The sequence below is a fragment of the Pipra filicauda genome, unplaced genomic scaffold (assembly GCF_003945595.2).
Source record: "Pipra filicauda isolate LSUMZ 115617 unplaced genomic scaffold, ASM394559v2 scaffold24_size8852520_pilon, whole genome shotgun sequence".
In the NCBI taxonomy this organism is placed as follows: domain Eukaryota; kingdom Metazoa; phylum Chordata; class Aves; order Passeriformes; family Pipridae; genus Pipra; species Pipra filicauda.
In genome coordinates this window covers 8,178,125-8,188,046 of record NW_024104365.1, presented here as the reverse complement: position 1 = coordinate 8,188,046, position 9,922 = coordinate 8,178,125, and positions in this window count along the sequence as shown.

Sequence of the window (9,922 nt, the reverse complement as noted above, 5' to 3'; positions counted from 1 at the left end):
CAGACATTACCTTCAGCAAAGAAGCAGTTGGTCCCTTCATCCTCCTCTCCTGTCTCCTTTGTCACCTCATAGCATGCCAGGGGTGTTAGCTGGGCTGGCAACTCCAGCGAGAGGGATTTTCCTCCTCTTCAAGGTTTCCACAAGGAAGCAGGAGCTGGTGTGATCAGAAATGCTCTCCAGCAAACAGCCTACACCTGGAAGTGCCCAACAGTCTCTTAGCCAAGGCTGTGGCTAAAAAAGAGCTTGAAGTATCTTATACTACAGACCCCTCTGTGTGTGTGAGATAGTGTGTGTGTTTGGGGAAATGGGCATTTCCCCTTCACCCACGTTCCTCTACACCACTGCCTCTGTTTTTTTAACTTCTCCCTAGTGACAACGGTGTTAAATTCCGCTCCCCTCACTCTGTTTTCTACCACCTTCGCTCATTTCCCCCTCCTATCTTGCATCAGCGTCCTCTTAACGCCCTTGCTGACTCTGTTGCTAAAGGTTTCTCAGCCCTCTCAGGGCAGAGCAGCCTCCTGCCACCCTGGCATCGGGTTGCCCGTTGTCTCTTCACACCCATCTGCCCCTCCCTGCCTTGTTCTGCCCCGAAGATGCTCTGCTGCCATCCCGGCGCGGTCCCTGCCCTGGCAGGCTGTCACTGTCCCTTTTGTATCGCCCACCCCTGGGGCCAGCCCAGCCCATCGCCCCTTCCTCCCACCTGCCCGTGTCCTTTACAGCCCGTGGCCATTCCCGTCCCTCCTGTCCACCTCAATCACTCTCTGACAGCGGCATGTTGAGTGACACCCCTTCAGCTGTCCTGTTGCTGGGAGGGCACTTCAGCAGTTTATCCCTTTTTCTGATGCTGCAGCTCAGTCCTGTTGGAAAAAGCCCCCCAAAAATAAAACCATTTATTGCAGGTACATCAGTTAAATATTTTAATGGCCAGAAGGATGCAGGAGGAGGAGGAGAAGGAGGAGGAAGCTGGATTTGGAGCTGCTATGAAATCCTGATGGACTCTTTGCTTAGTGGTGGTCAGGCAGGACAGGAGGAGCTGGGCTTTTGCAAGTGTTGGGATCAGACAGCAAGGGCTGAGCCCAACCAGTTCCACAAGTCACACCAGGACAGCCAGGATCCTCCCCACCCTGGGGTCATTAAAAATGTGCCTTTTTATCTCTTCTCCACCAAAGCTGTTTAAAAAATAACATCCCAGGGATACTGGAACTTAATCCACTGGTGTGGGTGAATGTCTGCAGAGAGGTTTTGACCAGCAAATAATATTAACCATAGAGTCCTAGAATGGGTTGGGTTGGAAGGGACCTGAAAGACCATCCTGTTCCTATGGGCAGGGATACCTTCCATTAGGTCAGGTTGCTCCAAGCCCCATCCAGCCTGGCCCTGAACACTTCCAGGGATGGGGCATCCACAACTTCTCCAGGCAACCTGTTCCAGGGCCTCACCACCCTCACAGCCAAGAATTAATGGGGTGTCTGGGTGCCTCAGAGCATCTCTTAGGTCTCCTTCCCACCCTGAGAGAGGGCAGTGCTATCAAAATGTTGTTTATGGTTGGGAAACTGAGGCACTGGATGAAGCGTCCAAGTCCTTGGAAGAAGTTTTTGGCACAGTGAGGACTTAAAAAAGTCTCACCCTTTATTCTGTATAACCTGGTAAATTCAGTATGATTGGCACAGCTGACCATGATGCCAAATGGCTCACATGGGTATTACAAAAGCTTTTTAACCTCCAAAACAGGATTGCTGCATCCAGCTGCCTGTTGGGATGTGTTTCATTCTATGCAAACTCCTGATCTGTGACCAGAAAATGACAGGAGAAAGTAGTCACCTCAGCCAAAACCATGCTGAGGATGTTCCTGCAGTGAGGAAGATGAAGTTCCTGCACCCAGCAGCATTGCCTGGTGCTGTCTCATTTACTTCAGGGCATTGCTGTCTCAGATGATTTTATCACAGTCTGTCTTTCACCACAGACCTGCTTCCTTATTTTTTTCTCCATCCTATTGATTTCTTTTGTCCCAGGTGAGTGTTCAAAGCTCTGGAAGTGACTACAGGGTTGTATGGTTACTTTGCTTTTAACGTGTGAAAGAGTTTCCCTGTTAAAAAATAATGAGAACATTTCAAAAGTATTTTTCCCCATGACAAAAAATTACACTAAACATTGAGATTTTGACAGAAAATGGGGGGAAAATGATATGTACTTTTAAAAGGTGTGTTTTTCAGGTCTCATAGGAGTCTGGTAAGGAGCAGAGTGACCAGGTTGACTTGTAATTTGCTCCTTTAATGCTGAGAAAGATGAAAATCTTCACAAATTCCAAAATAAGGAAAAAAATAAGAGAGGAGGAAAAGTATGAAATTAGGATAAGTTGATTAGGGAGACACATTGCACTGGTCTCACTTAGAGCAACCCTGTCCCCTTGCACCAAGATAAAAAATAATAATATTAATTTGAAAAATGGATGTAACCTGTTTGTTTTATTTTTTTTCTGACTGCATTCACAAACAAGTATAGCTATATAACTTGGAAAAAATTTTTTTTCCTTCAAGATTTATTTTAGCACTCAGAATTTTTTGAAAAATAGGGAAGACATGCTTGTTTGATCAGGTTGTAAAAGATCAAGTTTGGGAAATAGTATTCTACCCCCCCCACCCCACACCAAGACATATGAATATATTACCTAAACCCCAAAAGTTACTATTGCCCAAAACCCTGTGATATGACATGGAGGGTGATCAGGATGTTTGCTGTGGGCATTTACTCCTCTGGAGCACAGTCCAAGCCTTGGGGAGGTGCAGCACAGGCTGGGGGCTGTGCAGCCTCCCCCGAACATCCCCCATAGTTGGCATTGCTTTGCAGAACAGGGGGGTGCCCCTGTGGCACGAGCCAGAGCTGAGGGTGCTGCACACATGGGGGTCACCCTCTGCCTTGGACATTCAGCAAAAGCCACCTGTGGTCAAAGGGGACAGAGGTGAGATGGAAAGAAATGGGAGAACAAATCTGAGCACCTCATCTTTGTTGGCTTTCACATCCTGGGCTCATTCCAATGGCATGGGCAGTGGGTGAGGGGGGGATTCTGCCCCTCTGCTCCACTCTGGTGAAACCCCATCCAAGAGAGCTGGAGTGACAGGACAAGGGGGAATGGTTTTAAACTGACAGAGGGTAGATTTAGATTAGACAATAGGAAGAAATTCTTCCCTGTGAGGGTGGTGAAGTACTGGCACAGGTTGCCCAGAGAAGCTGTGGCTGCCCCATCCCTGGAAGTGTTCAAGGCCAGGTTGGACAAGGCTTGGAGCAATCCTTGTAGCAATCCAATAATGGAAGGTGCCCCTGCCTGTGGCAGGGGGTTGGAACTGGATAAGGTTTTAGGTCCCTTCCAACCCAAACCATTCCATGATTTTGTGATCTTTCCATTCATCCATTTGAAGTGCAGCTTCATGTCTGTGCCATGACACAGACAACTTGCTCCTTGGGAAGCACAGCTGGAAAAGCAGGATCATCTTATCCAGGTGGTGGAGACAATGCCACCCTGCCCTCCCTCTCTCCTAAAGCTGTAGCTGAATCAGGTTGGTGGGAGCATGGGTTCACATCCACCATGGAAAGAAAGGAAAAGGGATAAGAACACATCTTGTGCATGGCACTGGGAAAAGTCCATGACAGATAAAGGAGACCCTGGTGCCTCACTCACTTTACTTACCTGAAAAAGAGGGATAAAAATGTGGTTGAGTTTCCATTGCCCTCTGGTAGTTTATCCAGGTTCTACATTACTCTTGCCATCATCATCACCATGGCTAGGCTTCGTGAATGAAGATTTAGGAAGGCTCTATCCACATTTGTTACAAGCACACTGGTGGCTAAAGAGGCCAATACGAGATAGAGATATCTGATTGCAAAAGGCACAGAAGAAAGACTCCTTAGGTGGTAAATTCTGCAAGACACGATTCTTTCTGCATTATCTTTTTTCCTCGAGGGTGATCCTGCGTGTGTTCTCAAAGGAAGCAGCTGCGTTATAGATGGTGTGTCTCCAGGCCTCCCGATTTGAGGCCAGAGTAGACCAGTTATGTTGATCAATATGGCCAAGGCTGAGATGTTGTTTCAGGGAGTCCTTGTATCTTTTCTTTGGGGCTCCTCTCTTGCGACAGCCGGTGGCAAGTTCACCATAAAGCAGGATCTTGGGGAGGCTGTGGTCCTTCATCCTGGAGACGTGCCCTGCCCAATGCAGCTGTGTTCTCAGTAACATGGCCTCAATACTTGTGACTACTGCTTGTTCTAGAACAGATGTATTGGTCACATAATCTGACCAGTGGATGTTTAGGATCGTACAGAGGCAGCGTTGATGGAAGCGTTCTAGGAGACGCAGGTGGTGGCGGTAGATGACCCATGATTCGGAACCATACAAGAGAGTAGACAGAACAATGGCTCTGTAAACACTGATCTTGGTGCTTTTCTTCAAGTGTTTATTACGTCACTCTTTTGTGGAGTTTTCCAAAAGCACTGTATGCCTTTGCTAACCTGTTGTCTATCTCCCCGTCAATCTTACCGTCCGAGAAGATGAGGCTATCTAGGTAATTAAACTGCTGGACTGATTTGAACTCTGATTTGCCAGTGGTGATACGGGGATGAAGGAAGACTTCCTGAGGTGCAGGTTGATAGAGACTCTTGCCATGGGAAGATTACATTTGTGTGGCTGGGGGCTGACTCTCTCCTGTAATACCCTGGGTGGGTGCTTGGCAGATTTTAGATGAAGCAAAGGGGGGCTGAGGGTGGGGTTTGGTGCCATTGGAATGTGCCAGAGCTCTCAGGCAGTTTCACAAGGTTTCACAAGGATCCAGGAATGGCAGCTGGGAGCAAACTGGGCATGAGACTTCTTCTGTGGGCACGTGGAAGCTGCAAAAAATGAACCTTAATATTTAGAGCCATTGATACACCTTGAAGGGATATTGAGAGCAGCAGTTTGGCTCAGGAACCCCACATGCAGTCATTACATTAATTCTGTATTTCCTATAAGACATAAGCCTGTTCCTTATGGAAAGAAAGGAAGTTGTCTCTCTAAACCCACCACCTTGGTGCATTGAACACACTCATGAGCTTAAAGGTTCAGCATAAAATAGATAGTGTTTTTTTTTTCTTTTATTTCCACTAAAATCCTATTTGTCTGAAAAAAAGAAATTGAATGTTTTGAATTATTATTTTCTTTTAATCCTAGTTAATAACTCATAGGGCATAAACTACCCAAACTTCATTCACTTAATTTTTTATTTATTCCTATTCAATACTTTTAGTTTCATTGGGATGTAGCCAAAACAAGTTCTCTATAGTGCTCGTTGCTGATTGTCACTCATAAAATAATTGATAAGATAGATAACTATAAACTCATTATAGAAAACAAACTCTATTCTCTATTTTTCTATATTCTCTGAGCATTTCATTGCCCAGAGAAGCTGTGGCTGTCCCATTCCTGAAAGTGTCCAAGACCAGGTTGGACATGGCTTGAAACACCCTGGGATAGTAGAAGGTGTCCCTGATCATGGTAGGGGGGTTGGAACTAGATGAGCTTTTAGGTCACTTCCAACCCAACCATTCTGTGATGATTCTATGAAAAATCTGGATATTTTTTCTATCTCGGTCTTCACTAGTAATTGTTATTTTTCAGAATCCCTTCATTGAAAGTCCTTTTAGTGTGAGAGTAGTATAGATGACATTTATGTTGCCCAGTATTCTGTAGTTTTACTGATCCAAAAAGCACATGCTCCAGACACTCTTTGCATCCTGCAGTACACCAAAATCCGTGGATTTTCTCATTGTCACCATTGGAGCGAAATAGAGAGGAATTATATTCAGACACATAAGATTCACCTTTTCTAGGTGCTTCAGTGGTGGTGAGGAGTTTGATTTTTGTTTCTATACATTCCCCAGAGGGATACAAAGAGGATGGAGGGGATCAGATCATCTACCCCTCTAGCCGTGCCTTCCTTCCCACTGCCTGGGTAAGAGTGGCCAGGAACAAGGCAAGTGGTGGTGCCTCACACCTGCTTGCATATTTGTGGGGGTGGAAAAGAGCAGATGTCCAGAGCTGCCAATTCTGGGAGTCCTGCAGGAATGTGGGGCCTGTGACAGCTGATGGAGCTGCAGAGGGCTTGGGTGGGGGAGTTCCCTGCCTGGGAGAGTTGGTGATGGGGAAGGGAGGTGGAAAGCTGGCATAGACTCCAGGATGGAAAAGGCTGTTTGAATATGGAATATTTGTGGCCTGGATGCAGAAATTCAGTGCTCTCCACTCGGGAAACACTCAGTCTTGGAGTCTGGGCTTGCTTTAGACTGTGGTCTCTGGGATAGGTGATGGGAAGATCAGGTTGTTGACCTCTTCAGACTTGGACTGACACAGAGACTGCCAACAGGTATCGTCAGTCCCGTTCCTGGGATTTTCACTCCAACAAGCCCTTGGACCTTTACTGAGGCACAGCAGGCATGGGAGGAGACAATAATCTCAAGAAAAAGGCCGAGAAGTAGCCTGGTTTTCACCCAATATTCAATGAATCTCCTAACGAAGTCTCCTCAGTCTTGGCATTCTCTGAACTGGCTGTTGTTGGGTTTGTTTTGGCAATGTTTGGTTTGAAAGCATCTGAGTAGAGCTCCCCTGAGTGGGTTTGAACAAAGGCTACAGAGGCTCCCACCTCCTCCCAGCAATACCAGAAACTCATGTGGCAAGTGCTCCCTGTTTCCTTTTTCAGGGGGTCCCCAGTCTAAATGACATGAAGTATTATTCCCTTCTTGATGGTCTGGAGAAAAGGACTCTCAGGAGAGACCTTCTCACTCTACAGCTCTCTGACAGGAGAGTAGAGCCAGGTGCTGGTCAGGCTCTGCTCCCAGGGAACAAGCAAGACAAAATGGCCTCAAGTTGTTCCAGGGGTGGTTTAGTTTGGATATTAGGGAAAATTTCTTCCCCCAAAGGGCTGTCAAGCTCTGGAACAGGCTGCCCAGAGCACTAGAGAAGTCATCATCTCTGGAAGGATTTAAAAGATGTGTAGATGTGGCACCTGGGGACATGGGTTAGTCATTAATCTCATATTACTCCTGCTGTTATAGATAAGAAGACCTTAAGTGAATTACCCAGCATCCCCTGTAAGTCTAGGACAGAGCTGGCAAGTGAACCTGGAGTTGCCACTTTAGATCTCCAGATACTTTCTGAAAGCTGAGAAGAGAGGAAAGACATTTCTGAGGCCATCCAGTAGTAAAGGTCTGTCAGGTAAGACTGCTGGGAAGACAATAGTCTTTATTTCTTTGCTCCTCTTACCTGATGAAGGTCAGGAGCACCAAGGAGGTTGCCCTGATGTATGGCCAAGGATTTGTTCAAGCAGCAGGGATGCTTTTTCTAGCTATCCCTCAAGCCAGAAAGCCACTGTCCCACTGACCTGCTGAAGTGGACAGCTTGTGACTGTCTTAATATATTGGCATGAGAATAGGAAAAGTGGATTCCTGCCTTCTCCCCTGTACCAGGATGTCTTTCCGTGTTATAGGGTTGTAACTTCCAATGCAAACCATGCTATGATTCTGTGATTCTAGGACAGTGCCATCTGCCTTCAAGGTAGGAAAAAGGATCCTGGAGAAGCACTGTTGAGTTCTGACATGTATTTAGACAGGATAAAAAGAAGTGATGCCTTAGGGTAGTGTTTTGACCTCATCCCACCAGTGTTTTTACAGTTAATTAGATTAAGGAGGATCTCCTCAAGGCCCAATTCCATGTCAGGCTTTTGGAAAATAGCCTGCAAACAGGCACATGTACAAACATGGGAAGAATCAACCTGTGCATCTTTATCTTTCTGAAGTCAGGATGTGAAACTTACTGTCTCTGGCTGCCAGAGGATGGAAAAACCCTCCCTGCAGCTCCCAGGTAATTTCAAGGCTTCACCCAGCACTCAAAAGAAGAGTTTCTTCATTCTTTTCCTCTTTTCCCTCCACATCCCTGTAGCTACAGAGAACACGTGGCCGGGGTTCCTTGGGGGGAGCTCGGGGTCATAGCACGGCTGAGCAGATCCCAAATCCAAAATCCCATCCTGGAGTCCCTCAGGTCAGGCAATTACCAAATTAACACATAGAAGTGAGAACTCTTGAGAGCAAATTGAGCTGGATTTGTGGGCAGGGGGTTCAAATGGGGGTACTGCCAAACTTCCTGTGACTTAAATAAATTGAGTCCCCACCACCAGTGATTTGGAATCCAGATCAGGCCAGTGATTCGGAGCCTTTGCTGATGCCCTTTGCTGTCCCTCCACCCTGGAGCTGGAGGCATCATCCCTGGTCCCAGCTGTTGCCTTTGAGGTTTACACAGCTGCCGTGGGGAGTGGGGGAGCAAGGGGTGGGGGCTCGGCCTCCTAAATGCCTCTGACCCACAGCAGGGTCAGAGGTGGACACGTTTGGGCTAAAAGAGGAACAGGTGGGTCAAGGGCTGACAGAGGGAACACTGGCACTTTTATTTTTAGTGGCCCTCCCCCTGCACACGCACACACGGCTGGAAATGTCTATGAAATGCATCTGGCTGGGCTGAACAGGCCTCCTGCCCTGAAATAAGGGAATCATCTTGCTTTTGGGGGTTGAATATTCATTCAATTTGCATTCTAACCCATGCAAACCCATTCTAAACTAAAGCATTAAAGCATAAACGTATCAAGCAAGCTGTGATCAAAGCTTCCTTCCTCATTCCACCTGTGGACTTTGGTCCTCTCTATTTCTATTTCTCTCTTCGTTGCTGAGTCAGTGGGTCTGTGCAGGAGCAGGCAGAGGATATCTTGATTAGAGGAATAACCAGTTTTTCAGATCTCTGGCAGTACTCTGGCAGAAAAGCTGGGGGAAAAAATCTTCCTGTGGTTTAACAGAAGTTTATTTTTTTTTAAGACTGGGTAGGAAGTGGCTTCTGACCTGATTCATCTAGTTTATGAAAACCCCCTGAACATAAGAAGAAAAGGAGAAGGAAACGTGAAAGAAGTTGTTTTGAGTGAGAAAACAAATTAAGACTCAAAGCACTAGTAATAGCAGTGTGATGGACAATGACGAACCCACCAGGAGCTCCCAAACGAACCCTGCAACACCACTGACACTTTTGTTGAGGAGAAAAGTGATACGTGGTCACCACATCTGTCCCAAAATTGTACCAATGATCAGGATACTTGTGTTGACAGTCAGGTGTGGTTTTGGTTTTTGTTTTTGTTTTTTTTTTTTTTTAGATATGGTTGTTTCATCCTGCTGGGACTGAATCTTTCCCTCTGCTTTCTGTGACTAATTTTTCTGCCAGAAGATGGTTATGGGAATAACATAAACAGAACTCATGTGTACAAACACCTCGAGATATATCGAGACATATACAAGCACCTTAAATACTTGAGAAAAAGACTTTTGTGTTGCTGGATGGAAAAAAACTGTTTACTCCCCTTGTAACTGAGCTAGTGTGGGGCTTTGTGACTTCCAACAACCGGAGGTAACTGAGAGAGGTGAAAATACTGCTCCTACCTGCTGGTATGAGGGCAGGTGATCAGTGTGTCCATAAAAACCAAGGTTAATCAGGCCTATGATGAAACCTATTCCTTGACCTTGGCAATACAGAGCAGCCTTAAGGCTATTTAGGAATCTGCATTTAGAAGGGACTTTTTGCAGGGGCATGTAGTGGTAGGAAAAGAGGGAATGGCCTTAAGCTGAAGGAGGGCAGGTTTAGATGAGATATTAGGAAGAAATTTTTCCCTGTGAGTGTGGTGAGGTCCTGGAACAGGGTTTCCAGAGAGGTTGTGGACTCCCCATGCTTGGAGGTGTTCAAGGACAGGTTTGGATGGGGCTTGGAGCAATCTGGGATAGTGGAAGGTGTCTCTGCCCATTGCAGGGGGTTTGAACAAGATGATATTTAAGGTCCCTTCCAACCCAAGCCTTTCTGTTGGCTTCCATTCCATTGCTT